At 37.1% G+C, this 20,068-nt stretch overlaps 1 long non-coding RNA gene across 1 annotated transcript in view; it reads left to right on the forward strand.

Moving 5' to 3' along the window:
- The first annotated feature begins 6,986 nt into the window (after positions 1-6,986).
- The window catches only part of LOC141381173 (uncharacterized), a 70,103-nt gene continuing 57,021 nt past the window's right edge, over positions 6,987-20,068 (forward strand). The window contains exons 1-2 of the long non-coding RNA XR_012400918.1: positions 6,987-7,095; positions 8,101-8,205. This is a non-coding gene — a long non-coding RNA (uncharacterized lncRNA). The remainder of the gene's footprint in view (positions 7,096-8,100; positions 8,206-20,068) is intronic.

Raw genomic sequence — 20,068 nt, forward strand, 5'->3', positions numbered from 1 at the left:
CATTAGCTAGAGCTCGTTTAGTGCTTTCAAAAGCACCAACCATCTCATCCGACCAACTAACTATTTGACGAGGAGTGCCGCTCTGAAGAGCCTTAAAGAGAGGACCCATTAACTCAGCTGCCCTGGGAATAAACCTGTGGTAGAAATTGACCATTCCTAGGAATTCCTGGACAGCTTTAATCGTATGCGGCAATGGAAATTCCGTAACTGCAGCCACCTTTGACGGCAATGGGCACGCGCCTTCGCTGGTAATCCTGTGCCCTAGAAAGTCAATAGACGAATGGCCGAATTGGCATTTGGCAGGATTAATTATAAGACCGTGGCTGCTGAGACACTCGAAAAGAGAACGTAAATGCAACAAATGCTCTTCCTTGGATGTACTTGCGACTAATATGACGTCTAAGTAGACAAAAAGGAAATCTAGATCCTGCAACACAGAGTCCATGAGTCTGAAATGTTTGAGCAGCATTTTTCAGACCAAATGGCATATGCAAAGACTCGAATAACCCAAACGGGGTGACCAAGGCAGTTTTTGGGATGTCATTCGGGTGAACGGGCACTTGGTGGTAACCCCGCACAAGGTCAATTTTGGAAAAAATGCTTTTGCCAGCCAATCGTGCTGCAAAATCTTGCACATGCGGTACAGGGTAACGATCGGGAATTGTGACATCATTCAGTCTGCGTTAATCGCCACATGGACGGTAACTGGCATCTGACTTAGACGCTAGGTACAAGGGAGACGCCCATGGACTATTCGAATGGCGTACGATTACCCATTTCTTCCATGTAAGCGAACTCCGCTTTAGCCGCAGCTTATTTAGATGAGTCAAGTCAACAAGCGCGTGCATGTACAGGTGGACTTGTCTTAGAAATGTGATGTTCCACGCCGTGTTTAGTAGTAGCTGTGGAAAAGGTCGGCTGAGCGATATCAGAAAACTCAGCGAGCATTTGTAAAAACTCACAACTAGTCTCTAAAGCATTAAACAGTGTTTTGGTTGAAAACGCGCTGAGTGAGCATGGAAAAGAATTGAAATCTTTTGCATCAACTAAACGGCGGTTTTGCACATCCACCAACAAACCGTGTGCACAAAGAAAATCAGCCCCAAGCAAAGGCCGAGCTACCTTAGGCACAACAAAATCCCAAGTAAAACGTTTGCCATTGAAACACAGCTTAAGCTGGCGCTTACCAAATCTTGGGATTTTGCTGCCATTGGCCGCCTCTAGTAAGGGGTTTTGATTGTCTGAACACGTATCAAATGGGCTAGCTGGAAGTACGCTAAAGGCAACCGGTATGGCCAGTGTACACAGCATTCACCAACTGCTGGCCCCCCCCATAGCACACACTTTAGATCAAAAACGATCTGTGTCCACACTAGCGTTTCACCTAGCATTTCTGAACATATCTCCGTCCACACTTCGCCACCAAAAACGTATATCACGTGACCATTCACTCTTGGCATGCACATTCTAGTATAAAAAGGAAGCATGTGTCTCGCTCGGCATTTGGTTATTGTTAGTCAACAAACGCCGGTTTAACAATGAACACGATGGCAAAGAAAGCAAGAGAGGTATTTTTGTTGACAAACGACGAGGTCGAGTTGTTACTAAGCGTAACAACTGAATAACTGCACAATGGCACCTAAAACAGACAATAGTGCAAACAACGCTCCCATTTCTGTGTCCATGTTGTTGTTTACAGTAAAGACTGGTCTGCTGTCTTCCGGTAGCGTTAAAGCCATGTGTTATAGTATGTGATAGTGGCTTGAAAAAAAAGGGAAGGATACGCAATGACACAAAAGCCCCAATCAGGTAGCGAATATCAGCAGCCCCGCCTCCGTTTTCAGATGTCTCCATTTTCCCACATCCACACTGAGACGGAGCAGCAACGTTTTAGAATGAAAACGGCCTCTTCAGTTTTTCCAAAACGCTCCGTTTTCTGCATTGACTGTTAGCGTTGATATATATATATATATATATATATATATATATATATATATATATATATATATATATATATATATATATATATATATATATATATATATAGAGAGAGAGAGAGAGAGAGAGAGAGAGAGAGAGAGAGAACACATCTTTAACTTTATGAATTCAGTAAATTTTTAATCATTTTAATACAACATCCCAGAAATCATCATAACTTAGTCTATAAAAGAAGCATGAGATGAAGAGAGTGATGATGGAGAATGCAAGAGCAAGGAGAAATGAAGAGAGGTTGTCTGATCCTTCATTAGTGAAAGTGGAAATGAGGGGATATGAGAGAAATCCAGGCAGACTGCTGCTGGTGTAGTTGCGGATCCACTCCTCATATTCAGACACTCTGTCATATAGAGTAGGAACGCCAAATAGACCACAAAAACCATAGATCAAAACTCCAGACTGAACCCACTGGGTGCTCTGTCTAGTGACCAGTGGGCTTCCAACGTCTCCCTGCAAAGACAAACACAACTTACACTTCTACAATAACACTGTTACAGTCATGTGTATGAGGTGCTTACATCTGGGGTAAGAACATATGGCCTAATACTAATTCTTTCAGAATATTCTTAAATGACTTTCATTTTGCTTAAAGGCATTATACAGGGGTCGGGGAATAAAACTGAAATGCTTGATTTTAGACCACAGTATTGTGGCATGGGGCCTCTTTTGTGGCTAACATAGCATTAAATCATCTTTGGGAATGACAGACAAAAGTCCGGTGTAACCCCCATAGAAATGGGTTTACCAAACAGTTTAGTCACCTATGGGTTCCTGTAGAAGGCGCTCCGCAACTTCTAGAGCAGAGGTCACCAACCTTTAGGAAACTGAGAGCTACTTCTTGGGTATCGTTTAATGTGAAGGGCTGCCAGTTTGATACACACTTCCTAATAACAAATTTGCTCAATTTACTTTCAATTATATGTTATTAATAATTAATGATATTCATCTATGTGAAGACACTGATCATGTTAATGATTTCTGACAATAGTTGTCAACAATGATTGGAAACAGATAAATATCAACCAATGCAAGTGTGTTTTAAAAAGAATAGCTACAAAAAATATTAGATGCAGCTTCCTGTTATGTGGTGCAATGGTAAGCAAATTTTATAACAGGCCCAAGGGCAACTCATGTGATCCTCGCGGGCTACCTGGTGCCCGCGGGCATCATGTTGGTGACCCTTGTTCTAGAAAGAAAGCCGTTTTTCCTTTTCTTTTCTTGTTGACACAGTCAGGGAATGTTCCTGAACATGCACGCGGTCGAGCTTTGAGTTGATATAAACCAGTGAATTGTGCTGTATTTTTGTTTATTTTAACTTAGAAGTTAATCTTTACTTAGAACATCACTTGAAGCATCGACTGAACTACACTTTTGACCATTTTGATCTTTCTCTGATTGTTTTTTTTTCTGTTGAGAATTAAAATGGAACAAAAGATGGCGAGCCCAGCCCAGTTAGTGTAAAACAGGTCACACACCAGAAGCACCGCTCGGCGCCGTGACACGGCACGCACATGACAGTTTAAAGTATCGCACACCAGATGCGCACATTCGCATAATATTTAACATAAAACTAATCAGATGTCGCTCTGTGGCGCGGCTGAAAAATGAACTGCGTCCTGAGTCGTGGCCAGGCACCGCCGACAGCCGCCGACTTGCGGCGCCGGTGTGTGTATCCTGATAGAAACATATGTTTAGAACTCTAAAATGCATGGCGCTGCGTGGCGCGCCGCTGAGTGGCGCTTCTGGGGTGCGACCTGCTTAACGCCCCATTCACACGGGGCTTCAGCTTCAACTGAAGTGAAGGCGTGTCTAAAGTTGGGGCTGAAGCGATCATCATAGAAGCGTCAGCCAATAAAATTCAGTCAGCAATAGGCCACTGTCTAAGCTCGTGTATTTGCATACAGTGATCTGATTGGCTGACACTTCTATCAGCGCTTGAAAAGTTGAGCTAGTCCCAACTTCTGCAGCGAGCAACACCTCTTAAGTGGCGCTGATGGATCCACAATGCAGTTCGGCAACGCCTGACGTCTCCCATTCAAAGTGAATGGGAAGCGTTGACGCTGAAGCCCCCTGTGAATGGGGCATAACGGTCATGAAAGTGGTGTGGCCAGCCGTGAGATCTGTGACAGTGTGAGCTGATCAGCTGAATTGTTCGTTAACCCAGCCGATAAGGAGATTCATCTATTTCATCAGTACCGGTAGGAATAATCCATTTATTCAACACACCTACATCCAAGGGGCGGAAGCATTCACGTGAAGTTTTATTTTGGGACCAGACTGTTGGACTGTTTAGTTTGTATACCACATTGAGAAACTGATATTGAACTTTGACTCAATTACGCCCCATTCACACGGGGCTTCAGCGTCAATGCTTGACTGAAGGCGTGGCTGAAGTTGGGGCTGAAGTGATCATCATAAGGCGTCAGCCAATGAAATTCAGTCAGCAATAAGCCACTGTCTGAGCTGGTGTATTTGCATACAGCGATCTGATTGGCTGACGCTTCCGTCGGCGCTTGAAAAGATAATTAAAATGGAGCCCATTATGTTCCACTATTCATGGTTTTTGTTTGTTTTTTTGTCTTATTTGTTTTCTATTGTTTGTGGCTTATTTGCATTTTTTAAATAACAAGTATGTGCATTCCATTAACACCCCTGTCTAACTGGTCTGCTTATTTGGCACCTAAAGCGGTATGTTCATGCAAACACACACGTACATACTGTATAAAGTTAAGCAGGGTAAAGGCTAAAAAACAAGTCAGCTAAACACGCAACTGAAATATAAAATTGGCTGTTTCTCAATATGCATTCATAAGGGATCTTGTGTCCTTTTGTTCTTGTGCAAAGTCATCATCAACTCACAAAGTTAAATTCTAATACTTAAAAACACAAGAACACACATATATATATATTTAACTCTGGGGTATCCCAACACAAGGGTTCAAAAATTAGATGGAGAAGGTAAACTTTAATAGTTCACTCAAAACTGAAAATTCTGTCATCATTTACTCAACTTTCTGTTGAACAAAAATAAACTATTTTGTAGAAAGCTGTAAACATGTAACCATTAAATTGCATAGTATTTGTTTTTCTATGGAAGTCAATTGTTATAGGTTTCGAGCTGTCTTTAAGGTATCGTATTCAGTGTTTAACAAAAGAAAGAGACCTCAAAAGGTTTGGGACCACTTGAGAGTGAGTAAACAATGAGTACATTTTCATTTTGGGGTGAACAAACCTGTAACCTTAAAACATCAATAAAGGCATAAATGAGTAAATGATACTTTTTGTTATAGTGCACTGTTAACCCTTACTGTAGATTATGAAGTAAAAAACTGTAAAATAGCCAGTGTTTTGCTGTAATAACAAGAGACAGTATTTTACTGTAAAACGAGCAGAATTTGTAGGAAATTGTGTAGTGCAAAGAATAAGTTACAGTATAAATTGTGAACAAATGCTTTACTGAAACAAGCTTGTGTGAATGTAAAAAACTGTATGGGTGTTTTCCAGCACTGGGTTTCCTGTGATGAATCTGGGACCAAAAATGGCTGAATAAGTGAAGCATAATAGTACAAAACTTTACAGTGGTAATCAAAGCAAATTTCATAAGCGTATATAATCTTAAAGTTATCTATAAATCTTTAAAATTATCATTTAAAAAGTGGAAAATGACAGATTTTGCTAGTGTTTTTGCAGTTTGGGGAAACTTTAGTAATGTATGGAATGTGTATTTATATAGTGCATTTATCGTGTATGGGTATACACCCAAAGCGCTTCACCATCATAAGATTGGTCTCTCCACACCACCACTAGTGTGCGGCATCCACTTGGATGATGCGACAGCAGCCACAAAACAACAGCGCCAGTATGCTCACCACACACCAGCTATTGTTGGAGTGGAGAGATTGAGCCAATTCGGTGAATGGGGATGATTGGGAGGCCATGATGGTCATGGCCCAAGAGGGAAATTAGCCAGGACACCGTAGTTACACCCGAGCAGTAACTAACTTTACGAGAAGTGCAATAGGATTTTTAATGACCAAAGAGAGTCAGGACCTTGGTTTAAAATCTTATCCAAAAGACGGCGCCCACTGACAGTATAGTGTCCCTTTCACTTTAACTGGGGCATTAGGACTCACACAGACCATAGGATGAGCGCCCCCTGCTGGTCTCACTAACATCACTTTCAACAGCAAAATAGTTTTCCTATGTGGTCTCCCTTCCAGGTACTGACCATCCTCAGTCCTGTTAGCTTCAGTGAGTAACCGGTCTTGGGCTGCTGGGTGATCCAGGTGTCCGGGTGTTTATTTTAATAATGACAATTTTACCATTTTAATTTATTCATTTTCTTTTTAGCTTATTCACTTTATTAATCTGGGGTCGCCACATCAGAATGAACCGCCAACTTATCCAGCATATGTTTTTATGCAGCAGATGCCCTTCCAGCTGCAACCCATCACTGGGAAACACCCAAACACTCTTATTCACACACATACACTTAGTAAGAGTGTGTGTGCATGATTGTTTCCCAGTGATGGGTTGGGGCTGGAAGGGCATCCGCTGCGTAAAACATATGCTGGATAATTTAGTGGTTCATTCCACTGTGGCAACCCAAAGGTACTAACCCGAAAATAAAATAAATGAATGAATGAAATTATAATTATATTATAGAAATTCTGAATTTAGCAGACAGGCCACATTAATTACATGAAGGCCTGGGCTAGACCTTTTAAGTCTAGAGCATGCTGCTAGTGCAGGACCCTTTGGCCCATTAGTGTTGGCCCTCCATGGACAGCCTGGCTTCATTGGCAGGCCCCACTTTGAATTTTGAAGATTGAAAAATTGCAATAGCTCCTCCCCGATTTGTGTGCTCGAAAGGCTTATATGTGAGCTTCACTGCCACTTGAGAGTTAATTTACCATACTGTCAGTACATTTCATTCATTTTAAAATGTTAGTGTGTGTATGCCTTTAAGAACAATTTGGAGGAAACAGGAAGCAGGAAAACAATATTTAGAGAGCAGCATGGCCAACACTACTTACAGCTTCCAAACTTTTCTGGATTATAGGGTTTTCTGGATTTATTTTTCCAGAATATTCTAGCAAGGTTGTGTATTATCACTTTTTTGGATTGCATATACACTGGTGGACTATATCTTGTGTTTAAAGCATATGTTGATATTTGGACTGTTTTTAGGGTATGGCACTTTGAACTGTATAATTTTAACAGACAGTGTTTCTTATTTTATCATGTTGTTTGTGAAAACACCTTTCCTACTACAGTAATTTTCGTGTCATTCTTTTAACATTGACAAAACTCAATGTTGAATTTTGATCAGCTTTGCTCACTTAAATATAATTTTTTCAATGAAAGAAACAGATGATGAAGCTAAAGAGATAATTAAATGATTGAGTGTTATTGAGAAACAACTGCTGTAAACAAGCAGAATCACTGTGTGGGCCTAGTGAGGGTTGCCCATGTGAGGCCAGCAACAAGTGTCCAAAGCTTTGCCAGTCAGCAAACTCTCAATGATTCTGCACTGGCAGCCTGCTGCAAGCTCTTATGCTAAAAGTGAATTCTTTAAGGATCAGCACAGGCTTGTTTGCAGAGTATAATTTAGTCCTATTATATGCTGCGGTCACCCTAGAGTTTTATCGTGCAAAATTCTGTTGTACGGCACTGCGAAAAGCTATGTGAATTGGTAGAAAGTTGTTGAAGGCTTTATGGAAAGTGTCATAACTTTGGATGTTTTTGATGAATCTTGAATTAAACTGAACAAAAGTGACAGTATACAATATACACTCATACTAAAACATGTCTGTTGTATATCTGATCAGAATAGTTTCTGTAGGATCCTGTTGCACTTAAAATCCTTTATGTCATTGTATTTGTAGTTGTGTGCAACTGGAGCCTGACCGTTAATGTCTGAGTGCCATACTGTAGGATAACAATAAAACACTAGCAGCTTATACAATATTGATATATTATAATTTCCAAAGTCTCAAATTGATTAATTTTGTTCCAAATTTGTTCTAAATTATTGTTTGACATTGTAATTTTACAGAGAGAGGCATTGATTATGAGCTTACTGATATTGGCTTTTACCATCAGGATGAAGAGCTTGTTTTCCAACTAAAGTGCTGCATCGTCCTCTGTGGAGTGAGGCGAAACTTCAAAAAACTTCTAGATGCAGTTGATCAGTAAAGGCAAAGGAGGGTGAGTTGAAGAAAGAGCTGGTGTTGGATGTGTGTGGAAAGAAATGGAAACTTGCATAATATATTATACTCAAAAGGTCATGCATGTTTGCATACTTTCAGTATTTTAAAATGCATTATATCAGTGGAATATGTGTCATCTATTTAATATTTGTCCTTGCACAAATTTAGAAAAACAAAAATAAACAAATAAATGAACAAAAATAAATAAGTAAATAAATAATACTAATATTATTAAAATCAATCAGTAAGAATTATAATAATAAATTAAATTGAATCAACCACAATCATAGAATGAATGAATGAATGAATGAATGAATGAATGAATGAATGAAATCCACTTTACAATATACTTTATTTATTTTGTACAGTGAGAGACTTGTGTCTCTATATATATATTTTTATTTACTTTGTAAAGCGCTGAAAATGAAAATCTTAAAGGGATAGATAGTTCACCCAAAAATGCATTATATCAGTGGAATATGTGTCATCTATTTAATATTTGTACTTGCACAAATTTAGAAAAACAAAAATAAACAAATAAATGAACAAAAATAAATAAGTAAATAAATAATACTAATATTATTAAAATCAATCAGTAAGAATTATAATAATAAATTAAATTGAATCAACCACAATCATAGAATGAATGAATGAATGAATGAATGAATGAATGAATGAATGAATGAAATCCACTTTACAATATACTTTATTTATTTTGTACAGTGAGAGACTTGTGTCTCTATATATATATATTTTTTTTTACTTTGTAAAGCGCTGAAAATGAAAATCTTAAAGGGATAGATAGTTCACCCAAAAATGAACATTTACAGTTAATTTACTCGCCCTCAGGCAACTAAAGATGTAGGTGACTTTAGTGGTACATTAAAGATTTTTAGCTAAGCTAATAATATTGTTTCGCATCACAAGACCTCAATGTATCACGAGGAGCCTTCGGTACTGAATTGCAGTTGTTGTTTGTACAGTATGTGTTTATTTTTGACTATTGACCACTGGTTTAACAAAAAATCTTTAATGTTTTACTGAATAAAAAGTGGGTAAGCAAATTAACTGTACATTTACAGTATTAGATGAACTATCCCTTTACATGTTTACATGGCATAGAATGAACTAAGGTGCACCTTTGTCATTGAATAGCTTAAAACTTTGGGTGTGATGCAATAAGGCTTGCACATCAGCATTTGGGAGGTTCTGTGGTTCTACTCTTGTCCCTCTTAAGCTTTGTTAAGCACTCAATGTCCCTAAGACACTCATGAATTGTTTAGACTCTGTGTTCATCTGGTTGGAAGTTGAAATTTACAGCTCAGTCTAAGGGCATTGGACTTGGGTTTTATTATTAAGGATCTCTGGATGAGCATTGCCTGGTATCCTCCAGGCATGATACATGGCATTGATGTTCATCCATCCAGAGTCTTGTACCTTGTTTTTCATAGTTTGAGAAGCTTTTCTCTCACATCATAATGATGTACGTGTGCTTCAGCCCATTTTCATTTTACTTTAAGCATTAGCAATTTTATCCAAATTAACTTACACCCGTGAACACAGTTGGGGGTTCAGTGCCTTGCTCAAGGAACTTACCTCAGCTTTGGCATTGAGGGTGGAAGAAAGTGCTGGTTAAGGCCCTGCTTTTAAACCAGGGGTGTCAAACTCAGTTCCAGGAGGGCCTTAGCCCTACATGGTTTAGTTTCAACCCTGCTTCAACACACTTACCTGTGGGTTTCAAACAAGTCTGAAGGACTGAAGGTCTATTTAAGGTTAAAGTTAACCTGTGCAGAGCTGCAGCCCTCCAGGAACACAAGTTTGACACCTGTGTTTTAAACAAAGTTAAATAACAAACTGAAATGAACTTAAACGAAAATCCAGCTGAAACTATGTACTTTCTAGGTTTGTTTAGGCAGTTCTCTCTTCTTTGAAGTTGCACACATGAAGTGTCAGACGATTATGAAAGTCAAGCTCAATTAAGTCAATTAAGCTTGGGTCATCATGTTTATGGTGATAAATGAATGATGTTGCAGGCGAAAATGAAAATACTTCTCACACCATTACACAAGCAGCTTTAACTGTTCACTGATCAGACACAAGCCTAAACAGTGGTTTGTCACCACTGGCTTGCTTGGTTTGGGACTTGCGGAGCAGCACATCAATGGATTTGCTCTTCAACGTTTTCTCTTTCAGCTGTAAAATTTAACTGAACTGAACTAAATTTAACTTAAACTCTGAAAACTGGACTGACACAGTCAAATTGACTAGAACTTCTATGTTAAGCTGCCTTGACACAATCTACATTGTAAAAGTGCTGTAGAAATAAACAAATTTAATTGATTGGCCTAAGTTACACTTTATGGCACAAGCTGAAAGAGGCAACTGGCTGCCATGTGTGATATTTGTGGAACATTGTGTAGTGTAACTCAGGCTATTTTTCCTACTTGGTGCACTTGCTTTCAAACGAGGTGTCAGCTTACACCAATTAATCAACAAATGTTATAGAGTGTTACCCATATAAGAGCACAACAACAGTTTTATGACATTGGTAATGGACAATTACACTTATCAACCACAAGGGGGCACCGCGAGAAAGAGAGAGAGTTGCATACTGCATAGTGTTCTTTAATGCCAGATTTTTACTCTGCCATCTGAATGTTGAAGCACGAATCAAGACCCATCAGATCAGACAATTTTTATTATTTTTTTACTTAAGTCTTAGTTTTTAGTTGTTTGCTGACAGAGTGTCCCACTGCGCTCTTCCACAGCTGAAGTTATTCTGCTTCAAGGTATGATGTCTAGTCTTGTGCATTCAGAGATACTTTTTTTTTTACAAACCTTGGTTGAGACAAATGTTTTTGGGCTATGGTTTTTGTTTTATAGGTTTGAACCAGTCTGATCATTTTTCTCTGATCTCTGACATCAGAACTGCTTCTCGCAAGATTTTTTTTTATCATACAATCTTTGTATCAGCTTAAAAATTAAGTTTACTGAGCTGCTGTATTCTATTTTAATATTTAATATAAATATTTTATAATAGTTATTGTTTTAATTATAAATTACTGTTAAAAAATCACTATTCTGCTATATTTTTCATAGTGTATTTTTGTGTTAGTGAAGGCTGAGCTGACAGAATAATCTTGATGAACTGGTTGTGTGGGTGGCATTAGGTAAAGTCACATGTGCTTTGGTAAATCACCTAAATGCTTTGCCAATTCACACCTGCTATGCTGCATTCCTTTAACAGTCTTGATTCAAAGTAATGATGTTTAGAAAACCTACGGTAAGGAAATGAGATGTTCCTCACAGTACCCTGATGCTAAATATAAACCAGATAACATGAGACATGTGTTGTCTAAAAGGAAAAAAGACAGTGAAAAAACATGAACACAAGGCAAAATACATGTGAATGAAGATACCTGTGCACAATCCTGGTCAATTGAATTATCATGTTCAACTAAGAGAAAAAAAAGAATAAAACCACACAGAATCAGCAGAGAGGTAGATTTTGTTTATCATTATTTAAGCTATCATTTCAGTGAGCCGACTTATACCAGACTGATAAACCTCACAAATCCCCTTTGAAATGATAGGTAAAACTAAAATTGCCTGATATAAAATATTATCAGACATACTGAGAAAATTTCCTTGCACTGTTATATATATATATATATTAGGGCTGTAACGATACACGATATAAAATCGAAATCGCGAAACTCAGATCTACGATCCTGTGTCGCGGTGTAATAAGGAAGAATCGCGACACACCCACCCCGTGATACCTTTCCAATAACGTCACGCGTGCCTGCAAAAGTTGAGCTAATTAACACTTTTTTTCGTTCGACATTACAAGCACTGCTCCGTTTAAGCCCTCGCAATATTTAGCCGGGAGAGCTCGCACGGAGCTATTAGTAAGGGACCGTCTGAATGTGTCAAGAATATCAAAAACAAAACCAACTTAACCCCGCTTGACAACCGACAACGCCAGAAACATTGCCAATGCTGTCAAAGCGGCCGGATTTTTAGCGCATATACGATGATTTGCTCACACTGTTAATGTGGCTGCGCAGAGAGGGATGGGCATTCATCAGATGTCAGTTAACAGCCAAACTTTTCTGTAACCGTGCAGTGCGCTTTCTGTTTGAACCTTTGGGAGTGCTGACTGACAGGTGCGTGAGGTCAGAAAACACGACGAAGCTTTCAGTTAAAATAAACACAGTTTCTATAGTTATAGCCTATTTTATTTAGAGATAAAGGTATATGGCTCTGCATATAATCAGTCTATCTTGCTAGAGTTTATAGCCGTTTCGCTTTACTTCAGGACGCATTAACACCGCTCTGAAGGTCTAATCGTTGTTTTAAGTTATCCAGAGCTGTATGAATATACAAATCTTGAATATCACAATAGTATTAAATATTAAATTTGTAACAACACAGACAGCAACACTTTTGCACAATCGATACCCAGCTGATTCAGTCGTTTATAAGAGGACCGCGCCTCCTCTTTTTTCCTTGTCAACATATAAAGGCAGTAAGGTGCGCCCTGTTTTCGGCCACTTGTTTAACTGCAAGGCATACTTAATTTGCGGGATGATAACGTATAACCCGTGCCTACAGACACATTTGCTAAAGAAGCAAAATGGAAGAAGAATATTGCTGTTTGATACAGACCTGTTGATCCTAAACCAGCGCTTATGTTGACCTGGATCTGCGTAATAAACGCAACAAATAGGCTTTACTTATTATTTTACAGCTTAAAGCATGTACGCAGATTAATGCAATATCATATTTAAACAATCTGTTTACAAAAAGTCTACATATGAGCGCGTGTTGTTGTCTTTTCATCACGCAGCGCGCGCACTTGAACCGCGAGGGAGAGAGAGGAAACCATAGGCTATATCAGGACACAATCTTTAAAATAAGGATTTCTATTAAAATGTAAAAGGTTTTGTGATTATAATAATAACAGCGGGGCATTAAATAAATGCATATTTTCCATGGAGCGGGCAATTTGAGGAAGTCTGCGATTTTTATTTGACAGAAGAAATAAACATATGATTGGAAAAAAAGCCTATGCCGGTTATTAAAAAGAATCAGTCAGTATTTTCGTTTTGTAATATAAATTAATTATTTAAGTGAAAATAATTTAGGGCAGTCCTATTTATTTTATTTATTTTATTTAGATTATTCTGCTCTTCTGTGCTAAACACTGCAGGTGCGTGAAGAAGCTCTGTTCTGTTCCGCTATTAATATATAAAAATAAATCAGTATTTTAAAATGCAATATTTAATGTGTCATACACAAAATAGACACGTCAATTTGTTTAATATAAAATTAATAGTAATCTGACCAGTTCACCGTTAATAACCGATTAGAGGCGGTTGTCGGTTAGCAAAATTAACGAAATGAGCATCCCTAGCTATTTAATTTACTTTTTCTATGCAAGAGAACTTGATTGAAAAATAATTTTCAACATGCTTGAACCATCTAAACAATGGAAATTAGTTTGGTTTTTCAACAGTATTTTGTAAGAAAACAGAAGTGATATAGCTTTGGCTATTTATTTATTTTATATATGGCTATTTATATTGTTAATAATTTGCATAGTTAATATTGTTCTTTGATGTTTAGTTTATAAAGATTTTTCAAATGTTATTTTATTAAAATAGTTTTAAAAATCTTTTTTTTCCCCACCCCACACGAAAAAAATAAAATAAAAAATCGTGATTCGAATCGTGGGTCAAAAATTGTGATACGAACCGAATCGTGGGTTTGGTGTATCGTTACAGCCCTAATATATATATATATATATATATATATATATATATATATATATATATATATATATATATATATATATATATATATATATATATATATATATATATATATATATATATATATTTACCAATTGATGTTTAACAGAGCAAGGAAATTTTCACAGTAAGTTTGAAAATATTTTTTTTCTTCTGAAGAAAGTCTTTGTTATATTTAGGTTAGAATAAAAGCAGTTTTTACTTTTTTAAACACCATTTTAAGGACAAAATTATTAGCCCCTTTCAGCTATATATTTTTTTGGATAGTCTACAGAACAATTCATTGTTAAACAATAACTTGCATAATTACCCTAACCTTTATATTATTCATGTCATCATGACAAAGATAAACTTAGTCAGTTATAGGAAATGAGTTATGTCTAATTATAAGTTAAATCTATTATGTTTAGAATTGTGTTGAAAAAAAACTTCTCTCTGTTAAACAGATATTGGGGAAAAATAAACAAGGGAGCGAATAATTCAGAGGGGCTAATAATACTGACTTCAACCATGTGTGTTTGTATGTATAAGACATATCGTAAACAGGGATTCACTGAATGCTTCTTGAGCAATTGATATGTGACTGTAACCACTTTAAAATGGGCAGAAATATAGGTCCAGTTTGGAGACACTTACTATTTTAGATAGCATCAACCCCAAAGTGGCAGAATGCTTAAGGAGGACTGTACCATGAATCAATTGGTGAAGCAGCTTTGGTGGACTACGGCTCTACATGTAGACAACACACAGTTCTGTTATTTATTAGTCACTTGTGTCATCCCAGAGACCTGTTCATCTTCAGAACACAAACTAGAATATTTGACATGAAATGCGCCTCATGCTCTACAGACAGCAATGTTCTAGAGATGGTCTTAGTCCAGATAATTTAAACACACATTTCACTGTAACGGGTGCTGTTGTTTTGCTCCAGTAATACCTTGAGAGAACACAGTATTAGTCAGACATCCACACAAAAGCATTGGCGTGGTGTAGCAGAACAGCAGTCTGTCCAGGCTGACACAGGTTTAGGCCATCTGCATGTTCTTGATGCCCTCAACTGGACCTTTCAGAAAGGTTAAACCCATACACCTCTTATCTGCTGCTATACAAAGTATAATTCAAACATTCTTTTCTGACTAAAACATATTTGTCCCATAATATTGTCACATAGCATGACATCACAACATAATATTACAATAATAATATCAATATAACAATACAATATCACAACATAGCCAGTCAACAATCAATAAACAAACATGGTTTGTTAACACAGGCATTTAAAAAGAAATTATCACCAACCAAAGCACCAATAATTTTTAACAGATAACTTAGTTAAAGGTAAGGTTATCTTAGTAAACTTGCACATGGACAAAGTCTTTTCCATTCAATGCTGTGCAAGTTAGTGCTTCTATGGAGTAAGTTACATCTCTAAAAGAAAAAAAAAAACACAACAATGAAACGACAGCAGTTCACTTTGTCAAAATAACTTTAATTATAGAGCGTATAAAAAATACATTGTTTTATAACGTTGCTCAGTAACTTTAAACCGCGTTTGGAGTTTATCGATTTGAATTTGCCAAATAAAACAGGTAAAAACCCAAATTTAGACTAACGTTAAACATGTACGTTAACATTAGCCTACCTCGAGGTTAGCTGCTGCATCAACCGGAGCGCAAACAAGACTACTAAACAAAGTAGAAAGTTTTAAATGCTTCAAAATTCAAAACACTATAACTCAAAAGTCACGTTTAAGATTAACTGTGTGTAAAACAAAATTTGGGATAAACAAAACATGTTAAGCATTGAAAAACATGCTTACCTCTGAATTCTGTTGAACTGCAGGTGTCCGTAATTATGATTCCAACTTCCTCCGATGATAACCACCAAAATGTTGTTGAATATTGGGTAAAGCCATGACGTTATTTCAACAAAAAATGTCAACGTTGACTTGAATAAGAATTTCTGTAACTTTTTTTCAGCCATTTATCATTCAACATTGTTGAAACTTTATAGCAACAACTAACGTTTTTTCAAACGCATTTAAACGTTGAAGCCTGGTCATATGAAGGCTGTTTTACAATAGTTTAAAATGAAACATTGTATCAACATTATTTCAATGTTTAAAACACATCTGACCTTATTTCAACCATATTTCAATGTTGAAGGTCGGTCTTGTGCCGGCTGGGATGCCACATTACACTAGAAAAAACGATTAAATCTTGTGTCACGACGCCTATTTGTCGTTTACGAATCTCTACAACACCCTACGGGAAGAAAATCATGCCAAAATCATGTGATCTGACCGAGGCGTAAGTGCAAGTGGTACTGGATACAGGTTGTAGAATGACCTTTTTCCAAGAGTGTGTGTGAAAGAATCTGAGTTGTAGGTTGAAACATTCAGACTGTGTCCTCCCAAAAGTTCTTCTTGGCTGATGGTACTCTACATCAGTGGCTCTCAAACTGTGGTTCATGTACCACTAGTGGTATGCGGGCTGCCTTCTAGTGGTACGCAGAGTAATCCAATATGTCATATGTACATGCAACATATATTTAAAATTTTTTTTCAAAAATGGTTCGTATATGAACATGATGACATATAGCCTATATTTATGAGGTCCAAGCAGCATTTCCAGGCTTTGATGAATATTATACTATAGGTTAACACTTTAAATAGAAGTACAGGAGTTTTTTTTTTACTTTTAAAGAACATAAGTCTACCATTTTAATGAACTTTTAAAAGCACATTTTAATTTAAACGTTGACATTTTATTTTGTTTGTTTTTTTTTTTTTTTTTTTACATATAAACACAGCAGTGTTAATGTTTAAACTATTTATAAGGTTTAAAGTGGCCAATGATAATAAATATTAATTAATTTATTAATAATAATAATTAATCTGCCACGTTTTTAAACTGTGCAGAGCTGTAGCTACTTAAATAGGCCTACTACACTATTGTATTTTAATACTGGTCATATAGTGGTACTTGGAGGGACAATGTTTTCTGAAGTGGTATCTGATGAAAAAAGTTTGAGAACCACTGCACTACATCATTCCTGGGATCATCAACTGATGGATTTATCAATTTATGAATGGCATGAGATAAGAACCTTTATTATAAATGATTCTTACTGTGATTCCTACTGTTTTCCTGTAACCACCTGTCTTTGTAAAGCTCACCAAACTGGTGGTAAATTTAGAACAAGGGAGATATGAAATAATAAGATGAAAAGATTAGCAATAATTTCCCTTTTAACCTGTTCCACCACCTCATTCTCAGGAAATGCCTGTAAGCGTGTCCTGCTCGTGGATACCTGCCACACTCCATTTTTACTGTGCTGTCCTGGCTGACTATGAAATATCACTCCTGGAAGTCCAGACACTAAAGAGCAAATCCATCAATAGCCAGCTCCACAAGTCCCGAACAATGAAACAGTGGCAACAGCGGCGAGGAGCAAACTTTAGCAACTTGGGAAAGTTTAAAAACCTAGAGAGAAACCAGGCTCAGTTGGGCATAACCATTTCTCCTATGGCCAAATTTCTTGTGCACCCCAGCTACCGGAAATAAACTGTAAAATTATTACTATTTTTTTACAACACCAGTTGCCCTAAATAATGCAGACTAACAATCATTTAGCCGCATTGTGCAAGGCGGGACGCAATTGTTGTTTGCTAGTTTCAGCTTGGCGCAAGAGTCATTTTGATGTTTTGCATCACGCTCTTTAAAAAGCAAATGCATTTGCGCCATATGTGCGCCCATAGGCGTTCTGGTCTAAAAAAGGAGGTGTGTTGAGGTGCATTGCATGGCGCATTGCTATTTTGAGAAACTTAAATAGACTGTTCTATAGACCAGATCAAAGCTGGTTTATAGTCCAGCGCAGATCGGGTTATTTGTGCGCCTCACTTACACATTGCTTAATATACACAGGATGTAGAGCATAACACAAATATCTTTACAAATGAAAAAGAATTAAAGGATTAAAAGATTACAAAAAATATTATTTTCCTCAATATAAAAACCACACTTTCATGCCCCCTTCATATCGGGAGTTTTTTTTAGTTTATTCATAACAACTTGCTTTTGTATAATATTATTATTATTAGCAGTAGTATTTAGTATATGTATATTTATATATGTTTTATTAAAAACAAGTTTAGGTTTGCCCACCTGTCAGGTTTTAGACCATATGGGGCATAGCAGGTGTATTAGGATATAACTCGGGTTTTAGACCACACTTCGTTATTATTGCTCATTCGTACATTTGCTGGAAATTAGAACTGAATTTAGAAATAGTTTTGAAACAAATATTTGCGCTTAAAAAATGAAATTAATTATGTCTAGGCTGATAGATGTCTGTGCGTATCCATGAGAGTGAAAGTAAAGAATGAGGAGGCTCATCTCTCATTCGCTCGCTGCAGATGCTCTGTTTAACTGTTTTCTTGCTAGTGAAGTGTTCAGTTTTTCCACTTACAAATCTGCCATGTAAATAGCAAATGCGCCATGACGCGACACAACTGACTCTTAAAGGGAATGGGAGATGAGATCTGATTGGTTTATTCTCAAAACACACCTATAAGTCATTAAGAGAATAAGCTCAACCCTGTTAGACCATGCGCCATGGTGCAAAGCGGATTTTTCCGTCCTTAAAATAGCAAAAGTGGATTCTGACACGCCCTTAATGCTTTTGCACCCTGTGCTTTGGACTTTGCGCATGGATCATCAAAATAGAGCCCTTTTTGTTTTATGTGTATTCTAATGCAAAGAGATGTGTCTTTAATGTAGTTTTAAACTCACAGAGTGGTTCTGCTTCTCGAACTGTTCTAGGAAGGCTGTTCCAGAGTTTAGGTGCCAGATATGAGAAAGATCTACCAACTATAGTTGATTTTGATATTCTGGGAATAATCAATGGACTAGCATTAATTGAGTTTAGAGGACGTGATGGGCTATAATAACCCAGGAGCTCCTCAAATACTGGGGAGCTAAGCCATTCAGGGATTTGTTGGTAGTCAATAAAATTTTTTAATTTATAAAAAATTTAAGAGGAAGCCAATGCAATGATGAAAGAACTGGAGTTATATGATCATACTTCTTTGTACTAGAATGCACTCCAGCAGCTGCATTTTGAACCAGCTGAAGTTTGTTTATTATACCAACAGGGCAAATGCCTAATGTATTACAATAGTCTAACCGAGAGTTCATGAAAGCATTAATAAGCTTTTCCGCATCAGACAATAATAGCATTTGACGAAGTTTGGCAACATTTTTAAGATGAAAAAATGCAGTTTTACAGATGCTTGAAATCTGGCCTTCAAATTACAGGTTGCTATCAGAAATCATCCCTAAATTTTTGGCTAAAGATGAGGACTGAAGTAAAAATTCCTCAAGGGTTACACTGTTCTAGGTTTTTGCATGTGAGGTTTTTGGGTCATATAAGTAAGACCTCAGTTTTATCTGAATTTAATAATAAGAAGTTACTAGTCATCCTATTTTTTATATCAGCTATACAATGTTAATTTCATACAAATTACCAGGTTGAGAGAAGATGTAGTTGAGTATCATCAGCCTAACTGTGAAAGCTAACTACTGTTTTTTAATATCGTCTAGCAGTATGCAAGTCCTTGTTCAAGTCCTTGTTCAGGGCACCTATGATGAAAAATCTACTTTTTAAGTTGTCTGAACAGACATGTGTATAAATATAGTGTATAGACCGTCATATTGGGGTGATATAAACACACACAGTCCGTTTTTTTTTTTTTTTTCAATTTAACAAAAAACGGTGGACCAATTGGAGCGGTTTTTAGATCGACTGCAACTTTACGTAGGAGTGCGGTCCCCCCGCCCACCAATATTGATTGACAGGCGCGTCACCATATCCTCAGTTTGTCATTTCACGTCCGCCATTTTCAGCGTGTGAGTCAAAGCGGTGTCACTAGAGGAACACCCTTGCTCTATTTTTAGATGTAAGGCTCATTGGGCTCAACACAAGATCAGCATTTGGTAGGTTTGCAAACGTGTACTTTTCATTGTGTCTACCTTAAACTTC

Source organism: Danio rerio, chromosome 3 (genome assembly GCF_049306965.1).
Source record: "Danio rerio strain Tuebingen ecotype United States chromosome 3, GRCz12tu, whole genome shotgun sequence".
In the NCBI taxonomy this organism is placed as follows: domain Eukaryota; kingdom Metazoa; phylum Chordata; class Actinopteri; order Cypriniformes; family Danionidae; genus Danio; species Danio rerio.